Below are 11884 nucleotides of genomic sequence, written 5' to 3'. Positions count from 1 at the left end.
ATTTTATTGCCTGGGCTATTTCATAGGGAACTTCTACGTGGGGAAATTTCCTGTACTAATGTAGTACTAATATGGTAAATCTGAACTTTATTTTCCCTTAAAATCTTATAGGCTATTCTAGAACATAGAAAAGGTAGTAACTTATTGCAGGTTCCCACAGTTGTATACAAGAAGTACAACCAAAATCCAGGTCTTCTTGGCTTCAACATTATAAGCTTTTTTTCTTCTCTGTATAAGGGTGTGTGTGTTATTCTTCATTATGATTTTATATTATAGACTTATCAGCTTTTCAAATGACCAAAGATGCAGGAATGATTTCTATTTTAGGAAGTATAATTTCCAATTGATTTTTCTTTATTAAAAGGAGCATTTTTTTTTACTGAGTTCCATCTTCTTTGTGAGGCACTGTGTATATACATGCACATCTTCTATACTCTTATCCTTCCATATCACAAAGCCTTCATGTATAAGGATAGTTACGGAAAGTCAAAATGTCTCTTGCCACACAACATCTTCTGGTGTGAAAGCCACAGTATCCTAAAAGTACTTCAAGAGAGTGGCAGGGTTGAAATGTACATGTGCCCTTTTTGATATGACACTCCTTACTGTCAGTTAACCAACTATCTCCTGTAGAAAGAAGAAAAAAGTATTTTAAAATCTTTCTTTAAAAACCCATAAAAAATCTTTGATCATAATCTGAATCACAAATAAGAAGTTTCATTCATTAATTTGATTTTTAGAAATGTAATCTTTCAATAAAAAATATAATATGGCATAATAATAAAAATTCCAGGTCTAGATAATAGAAGTATATTCCACTCCTATTGTACCATTTTTAAGAATACTGTAACCTGATGAATCTGACCTTTTGAATATTTATTCAATTATCTATAAAATGAGACATCTTATTTATACTAAATTACCTTTAAAAGACTGGAAGAAGAATGAAATGGGTATATAGATTGGACTTGAGCTTTCATTGGTATATTATGTCTAACTATGTCTCAGTTCTACTCAATAAACAAGTGTGTCTCTGCCTCTTGATAGAGAGCTGGACCTAAAATCAAGAATGCCAAACCTCAATCTGACCTCAGACAAATGTTTTCTCTTTGTTATCTTGGATTAGTTGCATAATCTTAGCTTCCTCATTTTTGTAGAATGACACTAACAAGTAGAAAAACATTTTTAAAAACTTAAAGCAGGATCATCTAGGAGACAATTTGGATTGAGCCCTGGCTCTAGAGTAAAGAAGACCAGAGTATAAATATGGCCTCCGGCACTTGACACTTATTAGGGTGTCTGTTCCTGGACAAGTCACTTAATTATGATTGTCTCACCAAAAAAAAAAAAAAAAAAAGAAAGAAAGAAAGAAAAGAAAAAGAAACACTTAAAGTGCTAGCTCTCACTGAAAATATCAATATGGACTCAAATTCCTGGTTGATAAAAGTCAAGAAAAATCACCCCTTGCCATTAGAAATGGGTTTATGCCCAAAGAAAGAAAACCAGCGTATTTGGATTAGGGATCCTAACAATCATCTAAACTATTCCCTTTAATTTTAAAGATAAAGAAACTGATGCACATGGAAAAAAGGAATTGCATAGGTTCCCATAAGTATTAACTACTTTAGGCAGGTCTTGTGACTCCTAACACAGGATGTACTCTTTCAAGTACAACTTAGGGCATCCCAATGTCTGTTCATAAGCAACCTGATGAGGATGTTGTCAGTACAAAAATAAATGATTTGGGGGAATAAAGAAATTGAAGCAATGGGACAATTCTCAATTTGGGAAATAATATAACAGTGTTTAAAAGAAATAGGATCCTAGTAGCTCTGGCCAGGAATAAGAGTATACATGGACAAATAGAACCATTTTGTTGGACGTGAGATAAAGAGAGCAAGAGGTATTATAAATCATTCAATAACCAAGTATATCTTAAATATTTACTATATCCAAGGCATTGTACATTGTAGTAGGGATCCATGCAGCAAGAAAAAGTGTGAATTGTTTTTCTTCCACTTTGCTGCATTACCTCTGAGTTTGAATCTAAACTCTGTTACTCACTATTTCTGTGACCTTGGACAAGTCAGTGACTTCAGTTTTATCATTTATAAAATGGGATAGGGCTTTTGTTAGTTGACATCTCAAATCCTTCAAACATAGGATCCTACAAATGTGATGCGATTCTGAAAACATATGGGACCTACCTACTTCAAGATGTACAAACTTTTTGTGCTTTTGAAAGGTTCATTATAAAAATAAGAATCTTTCAGTGCAAGATCTCTCAGACTTCTACTCTCTTAGCCCTTCTTCCTAATGGCCATAAATGCAGCATTGTCTACCTAAATTTATCCCTATAATGAGCTCCTTAAATTAAGTGTATGCAGCTTTTCCCTTAACTTTCCTTAGTGTTAGAGAGGTCCCAAGGCCAGTTTGTCTAGGACAACAGATGAAGACCCTTATTGAACTCATCCTCCATATTCATAGTTCTTTCTCTTTGTAGATCAGTCTACTCCTTACCTGTGCCAGTAGAGTAGATGATTACAAAGAGCACCAGGGAAACCACGTGGAACTTCCTCATGATAACTTTTTACTGGAATATAGGAATTACACGAACATTGAGGGAAGGTCAATTAGGAACATATAAGTCAGAACTGGCTGGAATACTTCAATGTCCTTGACTGAATTTCCTTCAGTTCCTATACAATTAAATCTGAAAGAAGGAAACTTCTCAAGACAATGAAATATCCTTGTATACACACACACACACACACACACACACACACACACACACATACACACACACGCACACACACATGCACACACTCATATATATTACTAGGGGATTATCCAATAGGGAAGCAACATGGAGATTTTAAAAAGGAAATACTATCCACACTGAAATTACAAGTAATCCCACACATTATGCAATCAGAAGAATCCAATGGGATCTTTTTTCCCTCCCTCTGACCAAAAATGAAATAAAATGGGGAGGACCAAGTTGAATGTTTTGGCTCACACTGCTTCTGTCACAGGCAACTTCTTCCTTGCAAGGGAGTCTTTGCTTAGGCCAAGTCAATATAATTAAAACGAAAAATCTACCTAAACTAATTTACTTATTTGGTGTCATAGGAATCAAACTGCCAAAAACATTTTGTAAATCTAAAAATAATAATAATGCAGATCTGAAAGAACAAAAAATCAAGAATAAAAAGAAAAATAAGTGATAGAAAATTCTAATGAAAGTGCACTACCCATATTAGATCTCAAATTGCATTATCAAATAGTATGGATCACAATAATCTCATACTAGCTAAGAAATAGAATAGTGGAACAATGGAAAAGAGCTGGCACATAGCAAAAAGAGTAAAATATTTAGAACTCCAGCATTTGATTACACTCAAAGATCTAAGCTTTTGGGACAAGAACTCACTATTTAGCAAAAAAAAAATGTTGAGAAAACTAGAAAACAGTGTGAAAATAATTAAGTATAGTCCAGAATATTATACTCCATACCAAGATGAAATAAAAATGAGTAAATGATTTAGACATAAAGGATGATACCCAAAACAGATTAAGAATGCAAGTATTAGTTTGTCTGTCAGATTTATTAGAAGGGGAAGAATTCATAAATGTACAAAAAATAGAAATCATTATAAGATACAAAGCAAATTATTTTGATCATATTACATTAAAAAGTTTTTGCACAAAAAAACCCAATGCAGCTAAGATTAGAAGGAAGGCAGAATGTTATAGAAAATATTTGCAGCAAGTTGCATTGTTGCCTGGAAAGAGCAGGTAGGCCTACTCCATCCTTTGAGCAAGACACTAAATACAAAGCCAAGGCTTAGAGCTACATGAAAAGTTTGGGAAAACAGTCTCTGTAATGCAGGGGCAGAACTAGACCTTAAAAGTCACAAAGTGGGGGAAAAGGAGAATAAAAAGAGAAGAAACAAAACTAGCAAGAAACAGAATAACTTCAACCATAGAAAGCTGTTGTGAGCTTTTTCTTCTCAAAACGCAGTCAGGTGATAAAAGTTCAGATCTTTTATTATCTCCAATATAGCCCGGTTAGCTTAGAGGCCTATCTCTCTGCTTGGTTCCAAGAGCTCTCTCCAAATGTCTTTAAATCCAAAGGTCTGGTCCTTCAGCCTCTGCCTCTGCTTTCTTCAGCCTCCAGCCAGCTCCAACTCTTCATGTCATTCCGGTGAAATCTCGACTTGTAGCTTCTTCACTCTGAAGAACCTCTTCAACTGGCCCATTGAAGCTCTATTTATGCTCAAGAGAGGGATTGTGGGTTTTCTCCCATAGTGCTCTCTGGCCCAAAAAGCTTCAAGGGAGGTGTGAACTCATTGAACTCCAATGAGTAAAGGTGTGAACACAAGCCTTGTATTAATTAGTTCTACTTAGTACCTTGTTTCAGGTTCTGCCCAAAACATCTTCTTGTAAGATTAGATCAACTCTAATTAGTTAGCAGTTAGTAAGGATTCCAACAGAAAGCTACTGTAGTGACAGAGAAGACCAAAACACCAACTGAGATAAGTACAAAATGCCCATGGGGGAAATCTCACAAAATAACATGAATTGCTCTCAAGCCCCAAAAGGCTTCTTAGAAGTATCCATAAACAATTTTAAAAGACAAATAAGAGAGAGAAAAGAAAAAGTAGCAAAAGAAACAAGAGATATGGAAGAGAGAGTCAACAGTTTTGAACAGGAAAAATAGAAATTGAATAAAGAAAACAAAATAAGTCTACCAAATAAATCAATTCCTTAAAAACATGATTGGTCAAATGCAAAAAAAAAAAAAATCCACTGAAGAAAACACCTTGAAAAATAGAATTAATAAAATGGAGGGAAAAAAATAACAAAACAAACTAAGAAAAATCACACATTAAAAACTAGAAGTGGGCAAATAGAAGCTAACGACTCTATGAAAAATCAAGAATCAGTCAAACAAGCTAAAAAGAAGAAAAAATAGAAGAAAATGTAAAATACCTCATTGGAAAAACAGTTTATGTGGAAAATAGATCCAGGAAAGACAATTTAAAAATTATTGATCTACCCGAAGGCCATGACTAAAAAAAAGAATCTGAACAGCATTCTTCAAGAGACCATCAAAAACTTCCTTGACATACTAGAATCAGAGGAGGAAATAATCACTGAAAGAATCCATTGATCACCTCCTGTGAAAGATTCCACAAGGAAAACCCCAAGGAACATTGTTGCAAAATTCCAGAAATATAATCTCAAGGATAAAATACTGCAAGCATCCAGAAAAAAAAAACAAAAACAATTTCAGTATCTAGGAGCAACAGTCAGGATCACTCAGAATCTAGCAGCTTCTATAATAAAGTATTGGAGGGCCTGCAATATCATATTCCAGAAGGCAAAGGACTTGGGGTTACAACCAAAAATCAACTACCTAGTGAGACTGAACATCATCTTTCAAGTGAGGAGATGAGTCTTCAATAAAATAAGACTTTTTATTTCTATTAAAAAAAAAAGAACTAAACAAAAAAATTAGATCTTAAACATAGGACTCAAGAGAAGCATAGAAAGCTAAGCAGAGGAAATATATATAATATTTAAGGGTTAAATTGTTTATATCCCTAGATGCAAAATGATATTTGTAACTCTTGAGAAGTGTTTCTGTTTGGGGTAATTAGAGGGGTATACATAATTGGAGGGTGTGGATATAAATGGACTCTTGTGTGATGATTTTAAAGAAAAAAAATCATTAAGGGGTGGAAAAAGATTTTATTGAGAGGAAGAAGGAGGTAAAATGAGACAAATTAGACCATATGAAGAAACAAAAAAGACATATTATAATAAAGAGAAGGAAGGGAGGGTGATAAGCATTGTATGAAGCTTCATCTTATCAGTTTTGGTTTAAAGAACTAATAACATACTCACTTAGGTATAAAAATTTGTCTTACCCCATAAGGAAGTAGGAGGAAAAAGAGAAAGAAAAAGAAGGGACTGGAAAGTAGGGAGGGCAAAAAAACTGAGAGAAAGGAGTAATAAAATGGAAGATGGGTGCTAGAAGAGAGGGCATGTTGAGGTTGGTTAGAAACAAAATACTACTCAGGAGGGACAGGGTAGAAAGAGAAAACAAAAGTATATACAGAGGGGGCAGTTAGGTGGCACAATGGATAGAGTACCAGCCCTAAAGTCAAGAGGGCCTGAGTTCAAATATGGTCTCAGACACTTAACACTTCCTAGCTGTGTGACCCTGGGTAAATCACTTAACCCTAATTGCCTCAGCAAAAACAAAACAAAAATAAAAACAAACAAAAAAAAAGATGGAGGGAAATTCAGAACTGGTAATCATAATTGTGAATGTGAATGGGATGACGTCTCCCATAAAATGGAAACAAATAGTAGAGTTGATTAAAAAACATAATCCTACAATATGTTGTCTACAATAAACACATTTAATAAAGAGATACATTCAGAGTAAAGAGTAAAAGGATGGAGCAGAATTTATTATGCTTCAGCTGAAGTTAAAAAAAAAAAAAGCAGTGGTAACAGTTTTGATCTGATCACAGAGCAAAAGCAAATAAAGCAAAAAAAAAAAAAAAAAGATTTAATTAAAAGGAAAGAAACCACGTCTTGGGAAAAGGTACCATAGACAATGAAGACCATTGTATATGCTCCAAGTGGTTTAGCATCCAAATTCATAGAGAAGCTAGACCACTCACAGGAAGAAATAGATAGCAAAACTATAATAGTGGGAAACGTCAACTTCTCCATCTCAGAGTTAGATAAATCTAAACACAAAATAAATAAGAAAGAAACTGAGGAAATTAATAGAATAGAAAACTTAAGATATGATAGACCTCTGAAGAAAATTCAATAAGGGCAGAAAGGAATATATCTTTGTCTCAGTAGTACATGGCACCTACACAAAAAGTGACTATGTATTAGGGAATGAAAAAACCTCACAGTCAAATGCAGAAAGACATAAAATAGTAAGTGATCATTTTCAAACCATGATGCAATAAAAAATTATACACAATAAAGGACCAGGTAAAGATAGATTTAAAAAACCAATAGGAAATTAAACAATTTAAATCTAAAGAATGTGTGGGCCAAACAACAAATCACAGAAACAACCAATGATTTCATCCAAGGGAATGACAATAATGAGACAACATACCAAAATCCATGGGATACAACTAAAACAGTTCTTAGGGGAAATTTTATATCTCTAAATAGTTATATTAGTAAAATAGAGAAAAAGTAAATTGATGAACTGGGCATACAACTAAAAAAGCTAAAAAAAAAAAAAAAAAAAAAGAAGAAGAAATTTAAACCCTGCAATTAAATATCTAATTAGAAATTCTGAAATACAAAGGAGTAATAAAATCAAAACTAAGAAAAATATTGAACTAATTAATGAAAAAACAACAAAATAGATTTAATTAGAAAAAGGAAAGAAAAAAAAATCTACCAACATCAAAAATGAAGATAATGAAATATTATTGTTCTATAAAAAATGATGAACAAGCTGATTTTAAATAGGCCATGAAAGATTGAAGGAAAACCAGGAATACATTCTGCACAATATAATATGTGGTGATCCTATTGATCAGAGAAATGCAAATTAAGACAACTTTGGGATACCACTACACACTTGTCAGATTGAATACAGAGAGGCTTGGAGAGACTTACATGAACTGATGCTAAGTGAAATGAGCAGAACCAGAAGATCATTATATACTTCAACAATGATACTGTATGAAGATGTACTCTGATGGAAGTGGATTTCTTTGACAAAGAGACCTAACTCAGTTTCAATTGATCAAGGATGGACAGAAGCAGCTACCCCCAAAGAAAGAACACTGGGAAACGAATGTGAACTATTTGCATTTTTGTTTTGCTTCCTGGATTATTTCTACCTTCTGAATCCAATTCTCCCTGTGCAACAAGAGAACTGTTCGGTTCTGCAAACATATATTGTATCTAGGATATACAGCAACATATTCAACATATATAGGACTGCTTGCCATCTAGGGGAGGGGGTGGAGTGAGGGAGGGGAAAAATCAGAACAGAAGTGAGTGATAGGGATAATGTTGTAAAAAATTACCCTGGCATGGGTTCTGTCAATAAAAAGTTATTATAAAATAAATAAATAAATAAATTTAAAAAAAAATAATAATAATATATGGTGATCAGCTATGAGAGACTTCGTTCTTCTCAGTGGTTCAATGATCCAAAGAAATCCCAATAGACTTTGAACAGAAAATGCCATCTGCATCCAGAAAAAAGAACTATGGAGATTGAATGTAAATCAATACATGCTATGTTCACTTCTTTTTTCTTTTTTTTTTCTCCTCCCTGGTTTTTCCCTTTTGCTCTGATTTTTCTCTTCCAACATAATTCATAAAATAGTGTGTATTAAAAATAAATAATTTTCTTAAAAAACCATCTTAGCTTCAAAAGATCAAAGTCTTCTAAATCATCTCCAGCTTTCCTGATTTCTATCTAGCCACTGGACCAGGCGGCTCTGGAGTAGAAAATGAGGCAGATGACCTTGCACAGTCCTCCCTTACTTAAATCCAATTCACTTGGAAATTATGGGCATGCCTCCCTGATGTTATCCTCTACAAGAATGAAGGGCAAACAACAGCAAAGGCCAAGCAATATTTCTCATATGTTAGGACCCTGCTGCATTCAGGAGGGGGAAAAAAAGTAAATAAAAAAAATCTGCCTTCAAGAGGATATTATTCTATCTATTTGGGAAAATATCAATTAAAAAGATAAATAAATACAAAATGGTTTTTAGTCCAGGCCTGTTAAAGGTACACCTGTCTCCTCAAATAAAAATACTACCTTGGAGTCAGAGAGCCTTCCTTTCAAGTGAAAACTTTTGAAAACTAAAAAAAGTCATCTAACCTTTCCTTGCTCTAGCAATCAGTCAATCAAAAAAAAAAAAAAAAAAAAGCATCAGCCTCAAAAACAAAAGATAAAGAGGTTTTGCAGTGACTGTTAAATGTAAAACTACCAAAGAAGCCATGCAGGTTATCACAACCACAGTTAACTCTGAAAAACACAATAAAATAATAAATAAATAAATAAATAAATAAATAAATAAATAAATAAATAAATAAATAAATAAATAAATAAATAATAGTGGTCATAAAAACATAGGTTTGTTTATTGCTTCAGAAAAGGGAAACTAAACAAATGTACAAGGGACTCCTCTAGTAGGCAGCCCCCTTTAATGTGGGTCAATTTCAATAAATATTTTAGTGGCTACAAAATGAGCTATAGCCCTGACAAGGAGGATTAAAAGCAACAAAAAGAAAAGTCTGATTCATAGCAGGGCTTCCTAAACAGAACATGGATACTACAGGAGCTTGTTTGAGCTCAGAGATCAGCTGGCGCTAGAATAAAACAATTCTGGGGTTTTGCTGTGGTTGAGTTCATCTAGATGGTTTTAAAGGATTGTTTTTATGCCAAGATCAGAACACACTTTTCTGGCTGGGTCTTAACTCTGGAAACAAGGTATCTCTTTAAAATAAAAAGAGAGAAGTAAAAAGAGAGAAACGGTCTTGTCATGGAGATCCTGAGAAAAACAATGAACATTTATTCAGGAGTTACTATATATCAGGCTCTATGCTAAGTCTTAGGGATACAAGGCATACTCTAATGGAGGAGATAACATGTGGATAAATAATGCAAAAAAAAAAAAAAAAAAAAAAAAAAACTCCAGAGGATAAGTAGGAAATAACTAACAGAGAGAAGACACTAGAAGAAAAATACTGTAAGAATATGAATGTCACAGTTATTTATTTTGAGAAAGTTGAGAGAGTTTTTATATCAGAGGTTTCTTATACTAATGGAATGTCAGAGCTTGGTATTTAAAATAGAAAATCAGTCCAAAGTAAGGGATAGTAAAGGGTGGGGAAAGGGCAAACTTTAAGGTGGACTGTGGTGGGGTGGGGAGGGAAAAGACAGACAAAATAATGGACTATAAAGGACCAGATGATCAGAAAAGGTCTCATGTAAAAGCTAGCACTTGAACTGTGTTTTGAAGTAATGGGAGGATTCAAATAGGTAAAGATAAACGGGGGTGTCCCAGATATTGGACACTCATGCAAAGACAGACACATTGGAGATAGAATGTCCTATATACTGAACATTAAACAAGCCAGGTTGGTCTATTATCATTTCTCATTGAGCTGCTTTCCTTGACTTCATGAGCTCCAGAAACTGATCATTTTTCAAAATGCAATCAACTCTGAAACTCCCCATATGTCATCTCTTTCCCCTTAGGACTTAACCTCTGCTTGGTTAAATTCCAGTATCTCAACACCATCCTGGTGGAGCATACACAAACTAAAATGGAGAAGGAAAGGGAAAACAGGGAAGACAAGGAGATAGACTCAAAAGTGGAGTTAAAAAGTGCAAAATCATAGAGATGTTAGAAAAAGAAAGAGCAAATGTGATTAGGAGGGTGACTATGAAAGTCCATGAACAAAAGATTCTTCTGAAGGATCACTGGCATTAGACACATGAAGTTTGTGAAAGGATCCACAGGATCTAGAAGGAGAGAGGAAGAGAAGAGTGGGGGCAAAAGGCATACATTTGGGGGCAATACAAGCACGTTCAAGGATATAGGAAAATTCTAGAGAGGAAACTCCCCCTACTAATGCAGGTTATGACCATCTCTACAGGTGAGAGTCTGGGAGTGATGCCTGAATCTCTAAAAGATCAAGTGATTTACAGTCCTCAGTCATTTTGTGACAGAGGGAGCACTGGGACCCCAGAGCTGGCCAAGACCTGACCTGACCAAGAAACCAGCCTTCTCACCACTATACAGACACTGCCACAGTATTTTGGAGACAAAATATAAAGACAAGAGAAGGGAAATAGTAGGAGACATAGAATTTAAAAAATGAATAAGTAACGACCCATTCTATTTCAGTTCCAGATTGGTGTGCCAACCTGAGCAGAAGAACTTCCACAAGCAGAATGTTCACTCTTCAATATCTGATCATCATTAACTTCCACATTGTCGGCACATTGTCAATAGTATTGAGGCAAAGTCTTGGCAAAGAAACCTGTGGATATAAAAATTTTGAACCTCTAAAAGTTCTTCTTATCTTATTGAGTCCATGAAGACTCAGCTTGGACTTAAATGTAAGATTGGAGTTCAAGATTTATATTATATAGAGAGTGATCAAACAAGGAAATAGAAGATGGAAAGATAGTGATTGCAATCTATTTATAATGTGTTCTTCCTCCTTTTTTATTTCTTTTATGGGTCCATAACTGGTTTCCCTATGACTCAATAACCTTTAGCAGCCCAGAATTTTTTTTTCATATTTCTTTGGGGTTACCAAGAGCTGGGCAAAACAAGAAACACAATCTCTTTCATAAAATGTTCTGAGTCTGATTTTAGGAGGTCTTGTCTGAAAGAAAGGATCTGGTTCCCCCTATCTTTATTTATTACAGCCCTTTATTTCCTCATACAACTTCTTGTTTACTGTGTTTCATAACTTCTTCCACCTCATTCATGGATCGCTTGTGGGGAAAAAATCTTTATGGATTTTTCTATATATAAGACCAGAGAACTTAAAGCTAAGTTGTACTAGAGATTATTTATTTCAAACCCATTATTTCACAGATAAGGCAATGAGACCTAGAATGAGGAAGATTTGTGAAAATTCACCTTCATGTGAGATATAGGAGCCTTTTACTTAAGTCAGTTGAGTAATCTCATTTCCAAAGGAAGGGTTCAAATAATGCAGGTATTGTCTGATATATAGTCCCATATGTATACTTTGATTTTTATTTGAAAGGGACCTAGGATATTTAATATCAGAATCCTGAATGGTTCCTTTCTTTGACTCTTGGTTCCTACTAAATCACTGA

The 11884-nt window shown here is 34.3% G+C and overlaps 1 long non-coding RNA gene across 1 annotated transcript; it reads right to left on the bottom strand.

Moving 5' to 3' along the window:
* Nucleotides 1-315: 315 nt before the first annotated feature.
* On the bottom strand, nt 316-11146 carry LOC127548542 (uncharacterized). Its single transcript, XR_007950422.1, has 3 exons — nt 10955-11146; nt 2521-2593; nt 316-627 (listed from the first exon to the last, which is right to left on the bottom strand). It is a non-coding gene; the product is annotated as an uncharacterized LOC127548542 (long non-coding RNA).
* Between the last annotated feature and the right edge of the window lie 738 nt (nt 11147-11884).

This window comes from Antechinus flavipes, chromosome 2, assembly GCF_016432865.1.
Source record: "Antechinus flavipes isolate AdamAnt ecotype Samford, QLD, Australia chromosome 2, AdamAnt_v2, whole genome shotgun sequence".
NCBI classification, from domain to species: Eukaryota; Metazoa; Chordata; class Mammalia; order Dasyuromorphia; family Dasyuridae; genus Antechinus; species Antechinus flavipes.
This window is presented reverse-complemented; position numbering and strand designations above follow the sequence as displayed.